Source organism: Mesocricetus auratus, unplaced genomic scaffold (genome assembly GCF_017639785.1).
Source record: "Mesocricetus auratus isolate SY011 unplaced genomic scaffold, BCM_Maur_2.0 Super-Scaffold_4256, whole genome shotgun sequence".
Taxonomy (NCBI): Eukaryota; Metazoa; Chordata; class Mammalia; order Rodentia; family Cricetidae; genus Mesocricetus; species Mesocricetus auratus.
In genome coordinates, this window is record NW_024429182.1 from 93,942,319 (window position 1) to 93,968,450 (window position 26,132).

Here is a 26,132-nt window from a genome sequence, read left to right on the forward strand (position 1 = left end):
GAACTATTTCAACTACATGTGGTTTTTTCTTTTCTTTTTTTATTTAAGTTAGAAACATGCTTGTTTCATATGCCAGTCCCATCTCCCTCTCCCTTCCATCTTCCCATGCCCTTGCCATCAGGACCCCCAGGTCCACAGCCAATCTCCCCTATAATCTCTAGGTAGTGTGAGTCCCACCATGGAGGATTTCCAGAGTCTGTCATTTGATTCAGCTCAGGGCCTTAGGGATCTTTACTTTCATGATTTGGTGGAACACCTAACAGAGGGAATGGGGTATCTCTAAATATTTTCCTCATATTGAGACTCTCTGCCTACTGTATTGCCTCATCAAGCATTAATATGAGCATTGGTGCATAGTCTTATTGTGTCCTCTTAAAACACCTTAGGTTGACATCCATTGAACGCCTGATCTCTTCAAAAGAGAAATGGAGGAGGAGTGGATTTGAGGAAGAGATGAGTTATGGGGGTAATTTGGAAAAGTGGAGAAAGGGGACAATATAGTCTGATTCTGACCTATGAGAGAAAAACAAATAGGAAGGAAGGAGGGAAGAAAGGAAAGAAGGAAGGAAGAAAACAACAAGAAGAAAAGAAGGAAGGAAAGAAACATGATTTCAGTGAAATGCTGTCAGCCCCAAACCAGATTCTCTTTAAGTGAGCTGACCATCTGAATTTTGGGAACACAGACTACCACCCCAGTGAAAGTGAATAAAGAAAGCTTTATTTACTTTGCACAGCAATGACTCTACAATATGATCTTTGAGAATAGAATATGGGCTACCTTTTCAGGCCCCCTTCTAGAGCAAAGTACAAATGGGAATTTTGTAACATCACAATTTTGTAAGAGATTTATACAGAAGCAGACAGCATATTAGGTTATTTGACAAATATTGTGGCACAATGTATCAAGGTTCCTTGACAGAACAGATTATCATGTTGGGGAAGAGAGTACATGGGAGTCAAACATGAATTTTGTAGCAAAGGAAACAACTATTTCTGGCTTTATAACAAATTAGCTTTTTAGTCCAATATGAAGTAAGTCTGATCCATCAGGACGCCCCTTTCATACCAAAGAACTCCAAAATGGATTTCTTCCTTTTTTAACTTTAGTTTCATTTTATCTGTGTAGACTTAGAAGTTCTAGAACTAGCACCATAGGCCAGGCTGCCCTGGAACATCCAGAGATCTGCATGTCAGTGCTTTAGTGCCAGGTTGAAATGTGGAGCTTTCCAAACAAACACTGATACAGAAACCGAACTCTTTCGCACTGATCTATCATTCTATTTCTGTAGGCCCTGACACCCACATGGAGCTGGAGGCTGTCTGAAAATGCTCCACCGTCTGTTTTATAGACTCCCATACACCACACTTGATGGGAGATGCCATTTAATCTCTAAGGATTTGGAATGTCCTTACTGACTAAACAAAATAACCTTGAACCTGCAGTTGTTTACATTTGAAATGTCCACCTGTACATAAATAAATAAATAAATAAGTAATATCTTTAAACTAAGGTGTGTTTCTAAAGATTGAAAAAGTGAGGAGGCAACTAGCATTTAAGCAACCTTACAGTTCATATTAATATAAGATTTATAGGCTCAACAAAATCTCTAATTAGTGGTAAAAACATTTTATGGAGTCATGAGTCGTCTGTTGTGCAACTGCACTGCAGGTGAATAAATGTCCCATCTTATCCTCTCCTCCTGGTGACACAAACACACTGGATTCCATCTCCTGTGTAAGCAATGAAACCAAACTCCTACTTTCCCATTCCTAAACAGAGTAGACACTTCCAAGAATGCTCAATATTTATTTGCATGCATGCTGAAAAGAAAAGGCTAACAAACAGTGTGAAGTAACAGAATAGATGGGTTCCAAAGCATTGTGGCTCAAGAACCATGACAGAGAAAGTCCCTACAGCAGATTCCATGTAGCAAAAGCAATAGAAACATTTTCTACAAAACAGATACAGAAGGCCATTTGAGGAACACCTTGCTGGCTCAATGGGAATCCCGCATTGAAAGGCTATCGGTACTAAGGTAGTCTCTATCTTGCACAGTGTCCCTGAGTAACAGTAGAGGCTTCTGCAGGAATCCCCCAGGAACCCGGAAGCTTTGTGGAGTTTCACTCTTCCTAGGACCCTGGAAATTTTTCTCCATGTCCAAGATGTCTTTCTTGGGCACTCGGCAAGGGCAGGCAAGGACAAAGAGAAAGGGTGAGACATCCGGACTGACTGTGGTACAGGCCCAAGTCTCTTGCTTCAAGGGCCTGGTCAAGTTGCCAATATGTCCACAGGAGCCCGGGACGGGTCGGTGAGTGGGGTGAGCACTAGTAAAGAAGCAGAGGCCTCCACCTTGGCTTCTTCTTCTTGGATCTTGCCGTTCCTTCCTGACTGCAGAGTAAGGCAGGGTTCCTGGCTCTCTGAGCAGGCAGAAGCCTGGCAGAATCATGCCATGGGTAGTTCTCCTTGTCCGGCTCGTTCCTGTCTGGGTCTTCTCTGCATCTGGGCTCGTGGATCACAACTGCATGGGCATGAAGAGTGGGCCCAGTTTGCCTGAGACTCAGCACGGTTTTGGGGCGCTTCTTTTCCTGGAGCTCTTTCCACTCGTCTAAGGAGATTTCTTGGGTCACTGCATTCTCCAGCTCTCTGACTGGCTCTGTGGCTTCCACCCAGGATCCTCTATTGTGCCTTTTCTGCCAGCCTTTCCCAACGTGAGCCTTGTTAGCCGTGCCTACTGGCCTCCTGGCACTGGCCTCTCTGTTATCAGTCTCCTGGACATAGAAGAGCAGATAGGCCGGCTCACTCAGGACACAAGTCATGTCGCACCTGGTGACCCTAGAATCGCCCATCTTGTACCACTTGCCGTCGCCAGCTCTGACATAGCAGAAATAATGTCCACTGTGGCAAGTCACACCAGTGTGGACCAGCACAGCATACAGGGCATACACCAACGGTCCTCCATTGGACTGAGACATTTATGGCCGCAGGTCAAGGGACTCGGGGTACCTTACTTTCCTGTCCGTTTTGCCACCCGTGCAGTCTGAGAAGCGGTTCAACAGGAGCATGAGAACCTTCGAAGCATTTTGAACTGTCAGGGTCTTCAAAGCTGGCGTCTTCCCCTGGCAATGGTCACAGTGGTAGGCGTTTTCCCCACACAGCTCTTCGGCTTTCACTGGACTCTCCAAGGCTTGGTTCACACTCTGGGACGCATGGATATCCAGGGTGATGTCCAGCAACGGGCTAAAGGCATCTGAGGTGCCCTGGCACTGGAGACACTTGACCTGAGATCTCCACGAGCCTCCAAATATCTCGTGGATTGGGGTGCTGTCCTCAGAGCGGTCTTCGCAGTGCTTGCTCCCTCCAAGGGAGGATTCGTGCATGGCGTTCAAGGTGAACATGAGAAACTCATGGGCATCTTCCTGCTTGTGCTTGTGGAAGGCACGAGTCAATTTGGTCGAGGGCTGCATGGCATCCGTGCAGTAGAGGAGACTCCGAGTCATGTGAGCTTCCAGAGCACACATTGTGCAGCCATCCCGGTGGCAACAGCCCCGAGAATGCTCCCGGGAGAGCAGGTAGTTGGCAAGAGGTGGCGTGTGTGTCAGATACTGCAAAGCTGCATTCACATAGCAGCTGTTGCCTGTGTTCATGAGACCTGCACCCACGCCGAGGGGCCTCTCCCAGCTCGCAATGTACTTGCACCTGCCAGCCAGCTCTGCTGTCCCCTGAGCTTTATCCTGGTGGAATTCTGCGGCCACAGGAGCTGACAAGGCTGAATCTGCTGAAGGAAAAGAACACCAAGACACCTCAGATTCAGCAGTATGGCTTGAGGACTTGCAACATGAGAAAGTCTTACAATGAGACTCACCTTCTGAGAGCCACTGAGTTGCCTCCATGTCTCCAGACGCCACTTCCAAACACCTTGCTGAAGACTTCTCTGGGAGCAAGAAGATGCTTTTCCCTTCTACAATGTATTCCAAGAGAGACCCTGTGACAAATGCACAAGTTTTTATAGCTCAGTCCTATTTTCACACCCATTATCCCTGCCCCCAGCCTGGACTCCTAATCCCCTACAAGCCTCCAATTGCCTAGGGCAACTGTGGGTGTGGCTTATGCAAAACATCAATAATATCTGATCTCTTCAGCAGCTGGCCATGACCCTAAGTGTCTTCAACTTCACTTTTTCTTGTAAAAACAAATTTACAAATTCACATCAGATGAAGAAAGCAGGGGTAGACCTGCCATACAAGAGTCTCCTTCCTGTTCTTTATCCCACCACCAAAAATAAAGGCTAGCGACCGGAAGTGCTTTTGGTCCAAACAAGCAGGCTTCACCTCTGTGCACAGCAGATCAGGTCCAGGGGCTGTACCACCCTTCTCCTACCCCATTGTTGGAGTACAAAGACCATGTTCTGTATTCATTCTAATAAAATGCTATTAAACCCTCATTCTCTCTCTCTCTCTCTCTCTTTCTCTCTCTCTCTCTGTCTCTGTCTGTCTCTCTCTCAGTTCAGTGTTTAATAACCTGTTACCCTAGAAGATCCTAACTAATACAACTACCTCATATTTTCCATAGAACACACGAACATTTCCAGTTGAAAACCTACTGTGTGACATCTCTCATATTTACCCATGAAACCAACCATTTACAAAACAAAATAATGCCTTTCTCTCATGCTTTATACCCACCCCTCCCCACTTTCCCTACCTTGATATCCTCCTCCGACTCCCCTTCACCATTTCCCTCACTGTGGCCCCACGTCACTGCCTATTTTCAGTCACCCGGAAAAAACAAAGATATCTGCTAAAGCCACTTCTGATAAACACCCTACTGCAGGGAGATGCTAGAATTACACAAAGGTAAGAAGAAACACTCTTTATTTCACAGACAGCATGATGGTATACCTTCAGATAAGCCCAAGTAATCCACACAAATTTATGATAATATAATTCATCAAGGACACTAAATACATCATATACAATTCTCTTAGGGCTTCACAGAGACTGAACCAACAATCGGGAGCCTGCATGGGATGGACTGACTTAGGTACTCTGCACATATGTTACAGTTTTGTAGCTTGGTCCTCTTGTGGGTTCTCTAATACTGGAAACAAGAGCTGTCTCTGACTGTGTGTCTGCTTTTCTGGGACCCTACTTCTCCTTCTGGTTAGTCTTTCCCAATTTTAATACATGGGGATTTGCTTAGTTATACTGAAACTTGATATGCCATGTTTTATTGATACTCATAGGAGACTTGCCTTTTCCTGGATGTAGACAGAAGAGGAAGAATTAGAGATGGGAGATGGGGAATGATATAGAGGGACTGGTAGTGGAGTATTGTAGCATGAATAATAAAAACTGAGAGACAGATATTGGGGTTCAAGCTGAAGATCAGAAGAGCAAAACAGCCAAGCCACCAAAGAGTTCTTAACTCTACAAAGTTACAGACCAAACTGCGGTGATTCAGTCCTCAGAGTAACTGCTGACTACAAAGCTCTCGACCTAACTTCAGGCTGCCCTGAGACTGCACTGTGCTCCTTTCTTATACTCATCTCTAGTACTTGGATTAAAGGCGTGTCATCACAAGTTCTAGGATTAAAGGTGTGAGCTCAGTTTCTCCTCTAGACTGATTGACTCTCATGTAGTCCAGGGTGGTCTTGACTCACAGAGATCCCAGGTCCTCTGTCTCACAAGTGTTAGGATTAAAGGTGTGGCTACAACTACTGGTCCTCTCTGGCTAGTCTTTTCTTTCAGCATGAATTCAAATCAATATTGAGCATTATTGGAAGTGTCTACTCTGCTTAGAAATGGGAAAGTAGGAATTTGGTTTCATTGCTTACACAGGAGACAAAATCCAGTGTGTTTTTTCTCCAGGAGGGGAGGATGAGATGGGACATTTATTCACCGGCACTGCAGCAGTTGCACAGCATAAAATGTTTTTACCACTAATTGGAGATTTTGTTGAGCCTGTAAATCTTATATCAATATGAACTATAAAGTTGCTGAAATGCTAGTCTCCCACCACACTTATATTCACTTAAGAAACAGACTGTAGATTAAAATCTCTTTCTCTTTCTATACCTTTCTTTCCTTCTTTCAAGGTAGACAATTTAACTGCAAACAACAACTGCAGATTCAAGGACATTTTGTTTTTTCAGTAAGGACATTCCAATTCTTTAGAGATTGGATATCATCTCCCATCAAGTGTCTTCGAATGGACCCTATGAAACAGACTGTGGAACTGTAGGGTCTCTATACATTTTCAGACAACCTCCAGCTTCTTGTGGGCATCAGGGTTTAAAGAACTCACATGATAGACCAGTGGGAGATAGCTTGAGTGTGGTTTCTGTATCAGTTTCCTTGAAAAGCTCCACCTTTCAACAAAGCACTCAATGGGCACTGACAGGCAGATCTCTGGAAGTTCCAGGGCAGCCTGGCCTATAGGGCTAGTTTTATGACTTCCAAGTTTACACCAAAAAAATGAAACTAAAGATAAAAAAGGAAGAAATCAATTTTTGGAGTTTTTGGCAAGAAAGGGGCATCCTGATGGACCAAACTGAGTCCATATTGGTCTAAAAAGCTAATTTGTTATAAAGCCAGAATAAGTTGTTTCTTCTGTTACAAAATTCAAGTCTGACTCCCAAGTACACTCCACCCAGCATGAGAAGCTGTTCTGTCATAGAAACTTGATACATTCAGCCACAATGTTTGTCAAATAATCTAATATGCTATCTGCTTCTGTATAAATCTCTTTCAAAATCCTGATGTTACATAAGTCCCATTTCACTTTGCTCTAGAAGGAGGCCTGCAAAGGTAGCCCCCCATTGCATTCTCAAATCTCATATTATAGAGTCATTCCTGTGCAGAGTAAAGGAAGCTTGCTTAATTCACTTCACTTGGCATGGTAGTCTGTTTCCTAAAATTCAGATGGTCAGCTCACTGATATTCTAGTTTGGAGTTGAAGCATTTCACTTAAATCAGGTTTCCTTCCTTCCTTCCTTCAATCCTTCCTTCTTTCCTTCTTTACTACCTTTCTGCCTTTCATCCTTCCATGGTTCCCTGTTTCCTACTTACTCTTCTGGATATAATTTTATCTGCTCTTTTAAAATTTTAGTGTATCTCACCCAAAATTGATATTTTACAAACACATAATTACCTGTGTGTGTTGGAGACAGGGTTTCTCTGTGTAATCCAGGCAATCATGGAATCAGCTCTACAGACCATCCTGGGCACAGGTCAGAGATCCACTTGCTTCTGCCTCTCCAGTGCTGGGAATAAATGTGGGCACCACCAGGGCCTGGGATGACCTTAAATATTATTGAGATCAAACAAGGGAGTATTGTATATGGTGTATTTAGTGTCCTTGATAAATTGTATTATCATAAATTTGGGTGGATTACTTGGGATTATATGAACATATACCTACACGCTGTCTGTGAAATAAAGAGTATTTCTTCTTCTTACTTTTGTGTAATGCTAGCATGTCCCTGCTGTAGGGTATTTACTAGAAGTAGTTTTAGCAGATATCTTTGTATTTTCTGGTGACTGAAAATAGGCGTTTGGAGGGGCAGGGGAATGGAAGGAGGATATTAAGGTAGACAAAGGAAAGAGGCGCAAGTTTAAGAGGTGAGAGAAAGGCATTCTTTTGTTTTCTAAATTGTGGTTGGTTTTTCATGGGTAAATGTGAGAAATGTCACACAGTGGGTTTTCAACTGGAAATGTTCATGTATTCTATGAAAAGTGTGAGGTAGTTGTATTAGTTAGGCTCTTCTAGGGTAACAGATTTTTAAACACTCAATTGAGAGAGACAGAGACAAGTTTATTAGCATTTTATTAGAATGAATACAGACCATGGTCTATGTAATGCAACAATGGGGTGGAAGGTGGTTGGCACAGCCCCTGGGCCTGATCTGCTGTGCACAGAGGTGAAGGCTGCTTGCTTGGACCCAATACACTTCAGGTGGTTAGCCTTTATTTTCAGTGGTGGGATTAAGAACAGGAAGGAGATTCTTGTATGGCAGGTCTACTCCTGCATTCTTCATCTGATGTGGTTTTTTAAATTAGTTCTTACAAGAAAAAGCCAAGTTAAAGACACCAAGGTCATGGCCGGCCTCGGAAGAGATCAGATATTATTGCTGTTTTGCATAAGCCACTCCCACAGTTGCCCTAGGCAATTGGAGGCCATACATGTCTCAGTCCAATAGAGGACCTTTGGTGTATGCCATGTATGTTGTGCTTGTCCACACTGGTGTGACTTGCCACAGTGGACATTACTTCTGCTATGTCAGAGCTGGCGAAGGCAAGTGGTACAAGAAGGATGATTCTAGGGTCACCAGGCGCGACGTGGCTTGTGTCCTGAGTGAGCCGGCCTATCTGCTCTTCTATGTCCAGGAGACTGATAATAGAGAGGACAGTGTCAAGAGGCCAGTAGGCATGGCGAACAAGGCTCGCGTTGGGAAAGGCTGGCAAAAAACGCACAATAGAGAGTGGAAGCCACAGAGCCAGTCAGAGAGCTGGAGAATGCAGTGACCCAAGAAATCTCCTTAGACTAGTGGAAAGAGCTGTAGGAAAAGAAGCGCCCCAAAACCGTGCTGAGTCTCAGACAAACTGGGCCCATTCTGCCGGCCCAAGCAGTTGTGATCCACCAGCCCAGATGCAGAGAAGACCCAGACAGGAATGAGCTGGACAAGGAGAACTGCTCAGAGAGCCAGGAACCCTGCCTTACTCTGCAGTCAGGAAGGAACGGCAAGATCCAAGAAGAAGAACAAGCCAAGGAGGAGGCCTCTGCTTCTTTACTAGTGCTCACCCCACTCAACGACCCGACCCAGGCTCCTATGGACATATTGGCAACTTGACCAGGCCCTTGAAGCAAGAGACTTGGACCTGTATCCCAGGAAGTCCGTATGTCTCACCCTTCCTCTATGTCCTTGCCTGGCCTTGCCGAGTGCCCAAGAAAGACATCTTGGACGTGGAGAAAACTTTCCAGCGTCCTAGGAATAGAGAAATTGCAAAAAACTTCCGGGTTCCTGAGGGATTCCTGCAGAAGCCTTTACTGTTCAGGGACTCCGTGCATGATAGAGACTACCTCAACACCCACAGTCTTTGGATGCGGGATTTCCATTCCACCAGCAAGGTGCTGGTCAAATGGCTTTCTTTACCTGTGTTGTAGAAAATCTTTCTTTTGCCTTTGCTAAATAGAGTCTGCTGTAGGAACTTTCTCATTCATGGTTCTTGAGCCACAATTGTTTGGAACCAATCATTTCTGTTACTACACACTCCTTGTGAGTCTTTTCAGCATGAATGCAAATCAATATTGAGCATTCTTAGAAGTGGCTACGTTGCTTAGGAATGGGGAAATGGAAATTTGGTTTCATTGCTTACACAGGAGTTGAAATCCAGTGTGTTTTCGTCAACAGGAGGAGAGGATACAATAGGACATTTATTCACCTCAATGCAGTAACACAGCAGACGATTCGTGGCTCCATAAAATATTTTTACCACTAATTAGAGATTTTGTTGAGCCTCTAAATCTTATATTAATATGAACTGTAATGTTGCTGAAATGCTAATTCCTGTCTTCACTCATACACACTTAAGGAACAGTCTTCTAGATTAAAGATCTTTATTTATTTCCTAATTTTTTATAGGTGGGCATTTTAAATGCATACAACAACTGCATGTTCAAGGACATTTTGTTTTTTCAGTAAGGACAATCTAAATCCTTAGAGTTTAGATGGCATCTCTGATCACGTGTTCCTGAGTGAACCCCATAAAACACACTATGGAACTCTGTGTTCTCTATACATTTTCAGACAGCCTCCAGCTCCATGTGGGCTTCAGGTGTTAGAGAGCTCCCATGATAGACCAGTATGAGAGAGCTTGGGTGTGTTTTCTGTATCAGAGTTTGCTTGAAAAGCTTCACCTTTCAACCCTTCACTTAATTGGCACTGCCAGACAGAACTCTGGAATTTCCAGTGCAGCCTGGCCTATAGGGCTAGTTCTAGCTCTTCCATGTCTAAATAGAGAAAATGAACCTAAGATAAAAAAGGAAGAAATCAATTTTGGAGTTCTTTGGCATGAACGGGGCATCCTGATGGACCAGACTGATTCCATACTGGTGTGAAAAGCTATTTTGTTATAAAGCCAGAATAAGTTGTTTGTATTGCAACAAAGTTCAAGTTTGACTCCCAAGTACTCTCTATCCCACCATGATAAGGTGTTCTGCCCCGGATCCTTGATACATTCTACCACAGTATTTGTCAAATAAACTAGTATGCTGTCCCCTCTTCCAAGCATTAAGACTTAGCATGGCATACCACCATGGGGAGTGTGCTCTAACAAGGTGGCTCATATACGGGAAAATATTGTGGTCTTACTGCCACTGAACATAGCTACCCTAAGTAATAGGCTCCAATAAGCAAGGTCCTATGCCACTTTTTTATTGTGATCCGATTTCTAGCATCACCTCATCCAGTTCAAGATACACAACTGTCTCCTACATATGGAGGGCCTAGTCTGCTCTTCTTGTGTCCCCTCGGTTGTAGGTCTAGAGTTTATGAGTTTCCACTACCTTGGTCAGCTGTCACTGTAGATTTCTCCATCATGATCTTCACCTCTCTTGCTCATATATCTCTTTCCTCTCTTTAGCTGGATTTCTGGAGCTTGCCGTGGTTCTTGGTTGTAGATCTCTGTTTATGATTCCATCAGTTGCTGGATGAGGGCCCTATCATGAGAGTTGGGGTATTCATCAATCTACTTACAGTGGTAGACCCAGACAAGTTCAGGCATCCTCTCTACTATTGCTAGTAGTCTTACGTGGTTTCCTCCTTGTGGATTCTTGGGAGAAACCCTATCACCAGCTTTCTCTCTAACCCCATAGTAGATCTCTCTATTAAATTATCACTTTCATTGGTCTTCAACTGTATCCATGCCCACTTCATCCATCTTATTCCCTCCTGTTGTGATCCCTTCTCCGTTTCCCCTTGCAACCCTAACCCACTCCCAGATTGCATTTGTAAATCTCATCTAATTTCCCTTCCTAGGGTGACCCATGTTTCCCTCTTAGCATCATTACTTGTTACCTAACTTCTCTGGAGCTGTGGATTGAAGTCTAGTATTCACTTTATATCTTATATACACTTGTTAGTAAATACAATAAGCCAATTGAAAAATGGGGTACAAAGCTAAACAAATAATTCTCACCAGAAAAATCTCAAATGACCAAAAGATATTTAAGGAATTGCAGAACAATGGTTTAGTCATCAGGGAAATGCAAATCATAAGGACTCTGAGGTACCATCTTATACCTCTCAGAATGTCTAAGATCAAAAATACTGAGGACAGCTTATGCTGGAGATGATGTGGAGTCAAGAGGATACTCCTCCACTGTTAGTGGGAGTGCAGTCTTGTACAGCCATTTTGGATATAAGTATGGTGGTATCTAAAAAAATTGGGGATCAATCTACCACAAGAAACCCCAATGCCACTCTTGGGAATTTCTCAAAAGATTGCTCAATCATACATCAAGGAAATTTGTTCAGTCTCTCCTTCTCTCTGCCAATCTATCCACTCTTCTGCTGCTCTGATCCTCAGAGGCTAGTGTCCCCACTCCATTTCTCCCTTTTTGATCCATTTCTCTAATAAAAAAATACCTCTGCTTGAACTCTCTTGCATGGCATTTTTTTCTCATGTGCTGCTTTTCTTAAATTACTTCAGTTGTAACTTGAAAACACCATCATGAGTGAGATAACCCAAACTCAGTGAGACAAAGAAGGTATGTATTTGCTGATAGATATCTATTTTTATATTAATATTTGTTGCTATGTTTAGCATTTAACGTACAGTCTTTCACACAGTGGACTAACACTCTATCCCTGTGTTATACTATGTAGCCTACAGTATTCTTTTATTTTGACAGGGTGTGGCCTACAAATATTCTTAACAAAAAGATATTCTAATGATTCCAGTTCAGTTAGTTTTTTCCTATAGAATGGAAACTTTTGATATTATTTGTGTATGCCTTTGTTGACAATTGTATGATGACTTTCCATGTAATTTGAAATATTGATTATTATTCTTTGCTTCTTAAGACAACTTTAATTATATGTAATTTAAACCATGGAAAGGAGATATTGAGACAAACTATTTACAAAGTTTTATACACATACATACATTGCTGTCTAATTATGATACATATATGTACACAGTGTCCACAAATTTATCCATTTCCATTTGTAGTCAGCCCATAACACACAAGCAATGCTGTGTTGCTGTTGCTGGAAAAACTAGAGAGTAGAATTTTTTCCTCCAGATATTCCTAGATAGAGAAAATGCATGGAATTGAGTCAAAGAGCCAGACTTAAATCCACACAAGTATGAACACATGATATTTGATAAAGAAACCAGAAATAGACAGTGGAAAAAGAAATAGCTTCAATGGTGCTGGCTATTGAACCTGGAGGTCAACATGTAGAAGAATGAAGATCGACTCATATCTAATTAGCTGGCACAAAACTTAAATCTGAGTGGATCAAAGATCTCAACATAGCACTATATCAGCAAAACCTGACTGAAGAGAAAGTGTGGAATAGCCTTGAACTCACTGGCACAGGACACAACTTCCTGAACAGAACAGTATTAGCACAGGCACTAAGAAAATAATCAATAAATATGACCTCATGAAACTGAGAAGTTTATGAAAGACAAAGGACTACAACATTTGGACAAAACAGCAGCCTAAAGAATGGGAAAAGATTTTCACCAACCCCACATATGACTGGTGTCTAATATCCAAGGTATATAAAGAAATCATGAAACTAAACTTTTACAAACAAAATAATCCAATAACAATTCTGGGTGCTGATCTAAACAGAATTCTATCTGACACCTGTCAAAATGGCTAACATCAAAACCACTAGTGACACCTCATGCTTTCAAGAATGTACAGTTAAAAGAACACTTATCCATCACTGGTGAGACTGCAAACTTGTACAGCCACTTTGAATATCAATGTGGCAATTCCACAGAAAATTAGAAGTTGATCTACCATGAGATTCATCTATACCATTCTGGGATTAGGCATATAACCATGATCATTGCAGCTGCATTTGTAATAGCAGAAACTGGAAGCATCATAGAAATACCTCAACTGACAAATGGAAAGAGAATATTTACAAAATGGAATATTACTCAGCTGTTAAAAACAATGACATTGTCTAATTTGCAGCAAAAGGATAGAAATGATTGTATGCAGTTTTCTTTCCTGCCCACGACTTCTTAAGTACTGGCTTTGGAAGATTTAAGATTAATTATAAATGCTCAACTGATACCTGAGTTATTTCTAAGTAACACTTACAATGTAAAGCCACAATCCTTTTTAAATAGATATTTATTTAAATTAGAAACAATCTTATTTTACATATAAATCCCAGTACCCTGTCCTTTTCATCCTCCAATGTTCCCCACCCACGGCCATCCCACCCTCATGCACTACTCAGGGAGTGTGAGATATTCCATGGGGCATCATCAAATTATGTCGCATCAACTGGGTCCAGGCCCTCCCCTGTGTATCTAGGTTGAGAGAATATCCTTGTCTAGGTTGAGAGAGTATCCTTTCATGGGGAATGGGCTTACAAAGTATGTATGTGCAATATGGATAAATACTGGATCCACTGCCAGAGGCCCCATAGACTTCACAGGCCTCCTAACAGACACCCATATTGAGAGAGCTTAATTTGGTCCTATGCTGAATCCCCAGCTGTCAAACAGGGTCTATGAGCTCCTCCTTGCTCAGGTCAGCTATTTCTGTGAGTTTCACCAGCATGGTCTTAAACCCTTTGCTCATTTCTCCTCCCTCTTTACAGATGGATTCCTGGAGTTCATCTCAATGCTTAGCTGTGAATATATGCTTCTTCTTTCATCAGCTACTGGATGAAGGCTCTAGGATGGCATATAAGCTAGTCACCAATCTCATTATGAGGGAAGGGCATTTAAGGTAGCCTCTCTACTATTGCTTAGTGTTGGGGCCTAGCCCCCACAGGTTCTCTGAGTTGTTTGTCAGCTGATAGCCACAGGTATATCCTGTTTTCTAGTCCTGGCTTACTGCCCTCGCATTGCCCCACTGACATGGACATCTAGCAGGAGGAAAACATGCTCTCTTCCACCTGGGGTTTTTCTACTGTGTTGTAAGACTATATATAAGACTGCTCCCTCCTACAAGAAAGAGACCTCTTAGCACTTGCAAAATAAAGACACTTCTTAGTACAAACAGCTAGACATCTGGTCTTTCTTTTCCTGATACAACAGAGTTGCTTGTGGTGCGGGCACCACAGCTTAGATTCTTAGTTGGGGTCATTCTTGGGGAGAACTAGACATTTCCCTAGTGCCAGATTTCTCTTTAAATCTATAATGTCTGCCTGTATTAAGGTATCTCTTTTCTTGCTCTCCTCTATTCCTCCCCTAAAGCAATCTTCCTGATTCCTCTTGTTTTCCTCCCTACTCCTCTTTTCCCTCCTCTTTTTCCTATCTCCCTTCCCCCTGCTGCCATGTTCCCAATTTATTCAGTTATTCTTGTCTTTGTTCCCTTCTCAGGGGAACCACACTTATCTGTCATTGGGTCCTCGTTTTCTAGCTTTTCTGGAGGTGTAGGTTTTAGGATGGTAGTTATTTGCAATAAGTCTAATAACCATATGTGAATGACTACAAACCATATTTGTCTTTCTGTGACTTGGTTACCTCACTCAGAATACTTTCTTCTAGTTGCATCCATTTGCCTGCAAATTTCAAGACTTCATTTTGTTTTTTCCACTGAGTAGTACTCCATTGTGTAAATATACCATATTTTTTATCCTTTCTTCTATTGAGGGTCATCTAGGATGTTTCTAGGTTCTGGCTATTACAAATAATGATGCTATGAACATAGTTGAACAGATGTCCTTGTGGTATGAATGTGCATCCTTTAGGTATATCGCTAAGAGTGGAATTAGGCTCATTTCTTAATGGATCTTATGATTTTAATTGACCCACATTTCCCATCTAAATTCTACCACATCCTCTTATAGCTCAGTACCTCATTTTGTACATGTCCTGCTCCCTCTGCATATGACAAGAGACCCCTTTAATTCTGCCCTTCTTCCCAGTATTCTCTCTGTCTCCAAAGCCCTGCCTATCTATTGGCCAATTCTTTTTATTAACAAAGAGTGCAATACCTATTTATAGTGTTTAGAAGGATTATTCCACAGCATTTCCCCATTTCGTATAAATAAAAAGGAAGGTTTTAATTTTAACATAGTAAAATTAGATATAACACAGTTATCAAGGAAGTATTAGAGTTATAATATCCGTTCATGCGGCAACGAGAAATTGTCTTCTCACAGTTTATTCGGGGGAAACTTGCTTACAGGGAGTGGCCCCGACCCCAGGAATTTGGGGCTTAATATACTGAGCAATAGCCAATCAACAACATCCAGGTGGCACGCTAGGATAGATTGTCACCAAGCAGATGTAGAAGGGTACATGGCCTTACTCCTAATAAGGAGTTGTTTACTTACTGAGAGCACTCACCATCAGGCTGGTGGAATGCGGAAACCGACGCCATCTTATGGGCGTGGTACTCTGCAGCTCCCAACAGTTCCCCCCTTTTTTGTTTTTATATAAGAGGAGTAGCTGTATCTATCTGTTATTAGATTTCAGTCATCTCTGTCTTAGGTTCAACCCCAGTGTTCCTATCTTACCCATCATAGAGTCTCTGTATCGCCCTCGCAGACTCATGTCTTAGGTTGAAGGGAACACTTTCGTTTTGCAAGAAGGGTAGGTGCCCATCATTGAGCATGACTGAGTCGGATATGCATCACTCACTCAGCAAAGGCGAGACAGACACCTATTTGTCTGTCAGCATGGATAACCATGCTTGAGGGGATTGTCCTGCTTCCACCGCAGCAAAGGCCTGTACCAACATGGCAGCTTGGGATTTTTGTGACTTCCTAATCCTGCATAGACACCACAGGCAGACAAAAATGGCTAACAACATCATGGAAAGCATAACACCCACACCAGCCCATTCCTTATTATAACTAAAAGCTTGTTTAAGCGTATTAAAAACTGCATTGACAGTGGGCATTTCCAGGCACGTAGCATTCAGGGAAATGTGTCGCGCCCACCTAGACCAGCAAGGAAGACGCAACGCCCAGACTCTTCTTTAAGCAGTTTATTCAGGAACCTTGAACAATCTTCTTCTCCCAGGGAGCCCCAACCCACAGCTTAAAAGCCCTTGGGCGGCCAACCCCAGTATGCCACGTGGAACATGCAGATAGGTCCACGTACGCAGAAGCAAGCCTGATATCCAGCTTTAACCAAATGCAGGTGTTGTTTAACATAGAGAGCACCTGCTGTCGGGCTAGCAGAAGGTGGAAGCCAGCACCATCTTGTGGGTGCGGCACTTTGCAGCTCTCTACAGAAATGATCTGACTAGTCAGGGTATCCGTCAGGTTCTTGAACTCCTTACTCCAATTCCCCCGGAGATATTCACTCAATTACCAGCTCAGGTTATTATTTTTTGTGAACTTCTCAGCCACTCTGGAGGTAATACACAAAGAAGAGAGGGAATGAATACAGCCTAAGTTGGTCAATATTACCAAGGTATCCATCTGTTCTTGCAGAAGAACCACTCTTTGATTTACTGTCAAGATGCCAGCTTTCAAATGACCATCAATAGATTTCAAAGTGGTCAATGTGGAGGCCATCTTCTCCACAATTTCATTAACTGTCTCAGCAGTCTGAGTTGTCACAACCATGGCAACGGCAGCTGTCATCACCGTTGTGGCGGACACAGCTATTGCTGTGACTAGGTCCACTGTTATCCAAAAATCTCTTTTCATTCTGAGCAGGTGAGAGATTAGGAAAATCCCAGTATCTGCTTTGACTGGGATAGGAGCATATGTGGGACTCTCATTACCACAGCTGTATTATAAGTACCATTCCAGCACTGACTTGCAATGCAGGTTGCCTCAGATGTATTACAAGAGATAGCGTCTCCTGAGGCATTGGTGACATTAGCCAGCAAAAAGAAGAATGGTGCTTTTAAGCACACTGGACTGGCAGGAACAGTAAAATTGTTCATGATTTTATTTATAGTAACATTCTTAAGAACACCCTTTGGGTCTCAATAGCAGAGATGTTAAGGAGACGAACAGACAAATTTTGAAGAATAGCAAAGGGTTCTAGGGATGTGAAGGCTCCCCATTCATTAGATAGTACCCATTGAAACCAGGGCCAAGTATTTTTCTTACTTGTCTTTTGATTAGTCTGATTGGCAAGGTTGAAATAATATTTGCCCAAAGGAGGGGAAAACTCAAACCCTGGCGCAATCTGCCTAGCCTTATGGTCTGGGCTTTGGCAGTGTGTCCATTGAAGAGGGTACCCTAGATTGGGGGCACAATAGGGTAATACTTGATGGGCAGTGGAATTCCCTAGTCCAAAGCGTGAGTGCAAGGGTCAGAGCCCCTCCACCAGCATTAGTAGGGTAGTAATGTTCATAGCATTACTACCTCCACTGCCATTGCCCAAGCCCGAGGAAGCACCGGCACTTACTTGACTTAACGCTTTATTGAGCATTGCAACAGGAATATGATTCTGACTCGAGATCAAGCCAATTGCCAACCGAGCCATTTTTCAACCATATGCATGGATTAGAATTATTTATGAGGGAAAAGCATAAGGCTCCTTGAAGAAAAACATTGGTTGCATTATATATAGCCTTGCTGGGATCTAAATTCATGCAGGGCAAACCTAATTCACAACTAGTGTACAAGAAGACAAGCAAGGCCTTAGACATAGAATGAACAGGTAAGGGAATTGGCCATGCTTTTGCTATGGCCCACAAAATTTGTTCATTGGCCTTTATCAGCAGCGGGGACGTCAGGGCCATCATCATCACCAGGAACATGATCGGAGGCTTCAACTTGCTTGTTGCACCGCCTCATCAGTCTCTCTGGGATCCACACTGGATCTTGTTGATCCTGGGGAAAAACACAAACAGAGCCTCTCGCCCATGCTAACACTGGGTCTGGTCCATGCCATAGTCCCGTGATGACATCTTTCCATTTGACATACCCCTTCTCCACAGGGTTCTGATTCTGATGCCTATCTGCAGCAGACAGACCTTGAACATCCAAAGTTAAAAAGTTTAAGGTAAAGAGAGCTAAGGATAGTTATTCCTTTGGTGTTCTACCATGGCCTATTTCCCCTTTTTGTTTAAATAAACATTCTTTCAATGTGCAATGAGCTCTTTCAACTATTCCTTGTCCTTGGGGTTATAAGGTAGGCCATGGTTTAATTGAACCTCCATCTGTTTACAAAATGATTGGAAAAAATGAGCCATGTAGGCCGGTCCATTATCTGTTTTCAATTGCTGAGGTTTACCCCAGGCAGCCCACACCTCAAGGCAATGCCCAATGACATTATGAGGCTTTTCTCCACTCATAGGCATAGCGTGAATAATTCCAGAACATATATCCACAGACACGTGAATGTATTTAAGATTCCCAAACCCAGAAAAATGAGTGACATCCATCTGCCAAATCTTCAAGGGTAGTAACCCTCTGGGGTTAACTCTCACACCAGGGGGGTGCAAGAAATTTATACACTGTTGACAATTCAATACTATCTGTCTAGCTTCTGCTCAGGATAGCTGAAATCTTTGCTGTAAAGTTTTTGCAGATACATGAAATTGTTTATGAAATTGCTGCGCTCGCTCCCCAGGGGAAGCAAAAAAGGCATATTCTCTTCTAGTGCACAAATCTACAGCTTCATTGCTTTTTGATAAAGGTCCTGGCAAGTTAGTATGAGCCCTAATATGCTGTATAAAAAATTTCTGATCACGATGCCAAATCAACCTCTGCAACTCCTGTATGAGTTTGCAAACTGTACGGTTTGGTTTAATAGATCCTGCAACCTCCAGGGCTCTAACAGCATTCACAACATATGCTGAAACAGAAATCAGATTAAAGGAAAATGGGCAATTTCTAAATACTTCAAGAACAATTTTACACTCAATAATCTGGGGGGAACCAGGTGGATACTGAAATTGTATTGGATCCTGATGTTCTATGATGTAAGCCCTGAAGCCTGTCCTTGACCCATCAGTGAAAATGGTTACGGCTCCAGAAATAGGAGCAGTCACAGTCATCTTAGGAAAAATGACTGGGTGTTCCTTAAAAAATTACATTAAAGGGTGCTTTGGATAATGATTATCTATTTCTCCTGAATATCCACAGCGTAGAATGGCCCATTCATCTACTTTCCCACAAAGGACCCTAACTTGTTCAGCTGTATATGGGATTATGATCTTACTTGGTATCCTCCCAAAGTATTGGAGACATTGTTGTAATCCCTTTTGTGCTAATTCTGCAATCGCTCTTGGAAGATGCTCAACAGTTTTTCCAGGGGAGGACCGGGAATGAATCCATAGAAATGGGCCATTTTGTCATAGAAAGGCAGTAGGCTGGAAAAATATTGGAAGCACACACACAAGAATATCCATGTTTTCTTGCTGGCGTTTAAGGATGGCATTTTGTAATTCTGTCTCTACCTTCTTTAGTGCTTCTCAGGCTTCAGTGTTTAACTGCCTAGGTGAGTCTAAAGCTGAGTCCCCATTGAGGATGTTATACAATGGTTTTAACTTATAATTAGGTAATTTCAAATAACACCTGATCCAATGCATATCTCCTAGCAACTTTTGAAAATCATTAAAGGTTCTCAAATTATCTTTTCTAATCTTTATCTTCTGTGGGATAACTGTATGAGGGAAAAATCTTAGCCCCTAGATAATTAATAAGTGTTTCTTTGTACCTTTTATGAAGCTATGACTAAGTTACATATCTCAAGTAATTTCACCAATTCTAAGTATGCCTTGTTGAGCATTTCTTCATCCTTAGCAGCCAATAGCATATCATCCACATTCCCTGTGGCAGCAGTACCCATTCATATCTCAAATCGGGCTGCTCATGATTACATCATTACATGCAATATAAATGCAAAGGGCTTTGAATCTTTGGCACATAAAGGTATTGAAAACAAACAATCCTTAATATCTATAGAAATAATAGACCAGGCTGAGGTTAAAAATGGAAGGCTGTGTTGTCCTGGGCCCATAATTTGCATCTGCTGATTAATAGCTCTAAGATCCTGAAGCAATCTCCACTTGCCAGAACTTTTCTTAATTACAAAGATGGGAGTATTCCATGGAGACACAGAGAGCTTTATGTGTCCCAAATTCAGCTGTTCTCGCACTAGAGTTCTGGCAGCTTCCAGCATATCAGTGGAGAGTGGCTACTGGGGAACCCATACTGGCTCCTCCGTTTTCCAGGTAATGGGAATACCTCCCCCAGAGGCCCCTAGGAAAAACCCAAACCTAGGTTCTTTGGTCTTTGCCGTGGAATAATGGGACTAGTGGAACCCTGCAGATGTTTTCCGAGACTCCGACCTGGGACATATCCCATTCCTTTCATGATGTTTGAGATGTCTCAGAATATTCATTGGTGAGCTTCAAACCCATGTTTTTTAGTAAGTCTCTACCCCACAGTGAAATTGGTAACTCTAATACATAAGGCTGAAATGTCCCAGAGTGCCCCTCCTGAACTCTCCAAGGCAATTGTCGGGCACTGATGTCAGAGGCCTTAGCATAGCCTAACCCTTGTAAAGTTTGGAAGGAGAGTTGTATAGGCCAGCCAGGAGGCCAATCTTTGGAGGCTATGATGCTCTTATAAGTTTCAGAATCTAATAAGCCTAGAATTCTCTTACCGTCTACTAGTAATTCTAAAGTTGGGCACAGGTCGAGATCTAGGGAAAGGAAGGTCAGGTTTGATCCTGTGGAACCAAAACCTCCTTCTCCCCTCTCCCTGGTTTGAGCTGGAAATTTATCATGTAGGCTTGGCAGAAGCAGCATCTGTGCTATCCTGTCTCCAGGAGAAATGGCTGTAATCCCTTCAGGGGATTCTACCATAATCTTTACCATACCTGTGTAATCAGGATCTATCACTCCTGGATGTACTCGTAGCCCTTTTATGGTTGCAGATGATCTTCCTAGAAGCAGGCCCACTGTACCAGGCTCAAGGGGTCCTTTAAAGTCAGTGTCTACAAGTTGTACCCCCATCCTGGGTGTTAATACGAGTCTGGTGGTGGAGCATAAGTCCAGCCCCTTGGAACCTGAAGTGGCTCTCCTCCGTCCCTCCGATGTCGAAGAGAGGGCCAGGTTTCAGGGTTCTGCTCTTGGGCTTGATTCTCCATGGCCCCATATATTTGTGGGCCCTGGGGTCGTGGGCCCCGCTGTCCATTTTTTGGACGAGCTCCTCCATGTACCTGAGCAAAAGGCTGTCTGTTAATGTCTTTCACTGATCTACAGGCACTAGCCCAATGATTTCCTTTCTTGCACCTAGGGCACAACCCCGGCTTAGGCCTCTGGGTGGAGCCACTGCCTCTGTTATGACTTCCTCTTTCAGGGCATTGCCTTTTAAGGTGTCCTTGTTTGCCACAGTTGAAACAGGCCCCTGCATTTCCTCCTTTCTTAGTTAGCTGCATCACCGCAGCTGCTAGGCCTGCATTGGTCAGTGGACCTCCTAACTCTCTAAAGACCTTCATCCAGACTTCAAGGCCTTTACCTTTTTATGGGGTTTTAGCAACCTTATACTCCTTTGTGCACTTTTCATAAACCAACTGCTTAATCAATGGCATAACAGTATCTGGATCCCCAAACACTCTTCCTGCAGCTTCTACCATTCTAGCCACAAAATCGGAGAAGGGTTCCATAGGGCCTTGTAATATCTTTTTAAGGTTTCCACTGACTTCACCTCTATTGGGCAGAGACCTCCAAGCCCTAATGGCTATTTGGTTGACCTGATCATACACTTGAGGGGGATATACTGTTTGTTGTTGTGCAAAACGACCCTGACCAAGTAACATGTCTACATCCCAGGCAGGGTTACCTGCTGCGCGGTTAGCCGCACCTTGATCATTGGCAAATTCAATTTGGAAAGCTCTCCAATTTAAATATTGTCCTGGCGATAGACAAGCTCTTACCAAATTCATCCAATTTCCAGGTGTCATGCAGAAGCGATTAAGTTCTTGCACCTGGGCAATTATAAAAGCCGCCCTCACCCCATAGATGCGTACCGACTCTGCCAGGACTTTGACTATTTTAAAGTCAAGCGGCTCATGATATCTCTGTTGGTTACCATCCTGGAAAACTGGATAAGCCAGTGGCCGGGTAACCCGAAACTCGGCATGAACACTGCCACACTTCCAGGCAGAAAGTATTACAACCAGGGACTTGTAGTTCCTCTGGTGAACAGTAGGGTGGAGGAGCAGTAGGGTGGTGCCCTTGCTTTACAGTCGCCATTTTAGGGCGCTGAGTCTCCGGAGTTCTTAAAGAATGTTTTCCCATTAGCTCAACAATCCCTTCCTCCTCATCCCCTGCGAGTTCCTCCTCTGTTTCTGAATCTTCCCCCAATTTTTCTAGTTCTTTTCTCAGCTCCCTTAAGGAGGGATAGATTTGTTTCTTTTCCCCATTCTGCTTCTTCTTCCTAACCTTGCCTTCTGATTGTTCTGATCTTTCTTCCTGGAGCATCTCGAGGGCAACCTGTCCTTTCTCTATAGCCTTTTTGTTGCCCTCTTGATACTCCAGACAAGTGCGTATCAGCTGCCATACTGGCCGAATGCATGATTTCAGCATTCCTTCTTTCCAAGCAAACTCCAGGTCTTTTCACAGCTTATCCCAGCTAGCCACAGAGAGGTTCCCTGAAACTGCGAACCAGGGTGCAATGCCATCGTATTCATTCAAAAACCTCTGCAACGTGGCTTTGCTTAAGTTTAATTTTTTTAGAAAGAAGCAGCTCCTGAAGAGCCAAAAAAATTGGGTGTGATTGTGACGATCCCATTATGCCTTTTTAAAGTCTACTCTTTTAGTTGGTGTGCTCTGAAGGTGTGCAAGTTGGATAACAGCACCAAAAGACAAGAGCCCACACTACAATATTAAACATTAGCCAAATTATCACCACAAAAGCGGGGTCCATTTACTTTACTCTCACTCTGCAAACTAAAGCAGACACAAGGTCTTTTACTTTCAGTTTGCCTTATCTGTGAACTGTCTTGCTCCTAACCGGAGACCTTATTGCTCCTAACCGAAGACCTTATTGCCTCTTTACCGAGGTCCTTTTGCCTTTTTACCGAGGTCCTTATTGTCCTGCTTACCTCAGGAACTTATCGGTACCGCCCCCGACTGTGAGAAGTTCTGACTTCCCCTTATGGGCCACCACTTTGTCGCGACCACACTCGACCAGCAACGAGGAGTCTTCTCACAGTTTATTCAGGAAACTTGCTTACAGGAAGTGGCCCTGACCCCAGGAAGTTGGGGCTTAATATGCTCAGCGATAGCCAATAAACAACACACAGGTGGCACGCAATGATAGGTCGTCACCAAGCAGATTTAGAAGGTTACATGGCCTTACTCCTAATACGGAGTTGTTTACTTAATGAGAGCACTCGCCATCGGGCTGGCGGAATGCGGAAACCAGTGCCATCATATGGGCGTGGTATTCTGCAGCTCCCAACAGAATTGTACATACATTACACCGAAAATAACTTTAAATTTCTATCACTAAGCCAAAATCCATACCAATGTAAAATATTTAAGACTAATAGTTGTTTTCGGATTAAAGTAGATTCAATAATCTACATTTTATAGCATCATTTCTATACTGTATCCATCAGGAGGCCTTTAGAAAGAAATATTTTAATTTAACTATTTGTTTAGATTTTTTAAACCATGACCAATAACAATTTTTAACCAACCCACCTTAAATGATAGTAAACATTCATAATCCATCTTCTGGGAATGTGGGTAACATTTTGTATACTACTCTGATGCTTGTAGGCACTAGTATCTTTGTGTATACTGTTAGGTCTTGGCTGGAGCGGTTGGTGGGACTGGATCATCTCGACCAGAACTTTGAAGCTCTTTTGGGGGCAGAATTCTGAGAAGACCCTATCACAGACATTCTGAGATTCTGGAACAACTGGGTCATCCATTTTCATTGGTGTTTGGTCTCCTTGCTCTAAAAATATATACTCTTGAAGGGAACACACAAGGATGGAATATGTGGTATCAGTCAAAGATGACTTTTTCTTTTATGTTTGAGCAGGAAAAAAATGTATGTTATGTATGTAGTTTTTCTAGGTTTATTTCTTTAAGTCAGTTGCCAGGGTTTCAGGGGATCTGCCCCAATCAAACCTGATCATCTATAACCTGGAAGAAATCGACAGGATTTCATTTCCTGCAGAAATAAAAGCATAACTTCTTCCCAAAAGCAACATACATTTTCACTTCCATCTTGAAGTCAACATATTTTTATAATATATAGGTTCACTCAATCTAACAGCTTTCATAATCCAATTTCTGTTAGCAGTCAAAAATTTATAGATAGCACAATAACATACAGGATCCAGACTCTGTACACTTTCCATCTTTATGTGTCTTTTAATAATACTTCCTATCCTCTTTTAAAGAAATTTACTCCCTTTTAAAGGACTTTATTATTTAAAAGATACACACACACACACACACACATATATATATATATAGGTAATATATTATTTATAAATTGTTAAAACTTGTCTGAGGATTCTGAAAGCCAAGACAGCCTCAAGCTATAGTGATCAAACAGTGGAGGTACACACCTTCAATACCAGGACTAAGTACTAAGAGGGAGACAGATCTGTGTTATTTCAAGGCCACCATGGCCTACACAAGAATGAATACTAAGAGAGCTCATGCCTTTATTCCTAGCACCAGGGTTCACATGCTTTTAATCCCTGTATTAGGGAGGAATAGAAGACAGAAACAAGGTCTCAGAGCTAGTATTCATTCTGCAGTCACATTGAGAATAGGAAGGCTCAGTCTCATGATTCTTCAACCACATTGAGGAGAAGATAAAAGTCTGGGGTTTGGTGGATTCAGGATCACATTTTAGACTGAGGTAAGGTTAAGAGCTACTAGCCAACAACTTTGTTTTTCTGATCATCACCTAGAAGGTGGAATAAACCGCAATATCTCTTTCTGGGTCTTTTATATATTGTGTGACCATATAATGCTCCCTTTGTTTTGTCTCCTAAAGCTTTGCACAATTTTAAAAACTTTAACCCATTAGAAGGTTTTTTCCCCTCTTGATTGATCTTTACTGAGCATCTGTATCCTTTGTTTCTGCATGAGCAAAACCCAACCCCCCATGCAGAGACCTGGCATCTCAAGTCAGCAATGACTGGGAAACATTGTTCTGTACCTCAGCCCATGGAAGAGACTGTAGGAACCAGTCCTATAGATTAGCTCATGGTATACTGGCAGCTCCCAGAGATACATCTCTGTATGAGAGATATGTGACAACGAAAAGTGACATCTGGCTATGTTTTTGTGTTTATAAATTTTTTAAAGCTTTCCCAGGTCTTATGTGGATGTAGGTGGACTATGTTGGAACACCATTTATAGGCAGACATTCTTTTCTGCATGCTTGTTCCCAAATAACTGACATAGACACTTAAAGTTAATTATAAATGTTCTGTCAATACCTCAGGCTTATTAATACCTAGCAGTTACAACTAAACATACTCCATAGCTTTTATCTAAATTCTAACACAGGTCTTATTTTGTACACCTTCTCATTCCTCTGTATCAGACTCAAGACCCTCAGACTCTTTTCTTCTTCCAAAAATTCTCTCTGCCCCCAAAATCCTACCTAGATATCAACCAATCAGCTTGTTATTAACAATGAGAGCATCATATGTTCACAGTGTGTAGAATGATTATTACACAGCAAAAGATCATTGAGTGAAGTAACCCACACCATGAAAGAAAAATAGGGGATATACTCACTTATAATTGCAATTTAGTTGCTAAGTACAGGGCAATCATGTTACAATCAAGAGACCTTCGATTCTAGGTAACAAGGAGGGTTCAAGGGGGCTATATATGGGTCTCTCTCTGGGAAGCTAAAATAGAATATATTTTCCTGTTGGACTGTGGGAAGTCCAACATATAGCCCATGCCACAAGAAGGAACCCATTCCTGAATTTGCATGGGTGGTCAGGAATCCAAG

The 26,132-nt window shown here is 42.5% G+C and overlaps 1 pseudogene; it reads right to left on the minus strand.

The window, feature by feature from the left end:
- Positions 1-2,325: 2,325 nt before the first annotated feature.
- Positions 2,326-17,658, minus strand: LOC101829143 (annotated as a pseudogene).
- Between the last annotated feature and the right edge of the window lie 8,474 nt (positions 17,659-26,132).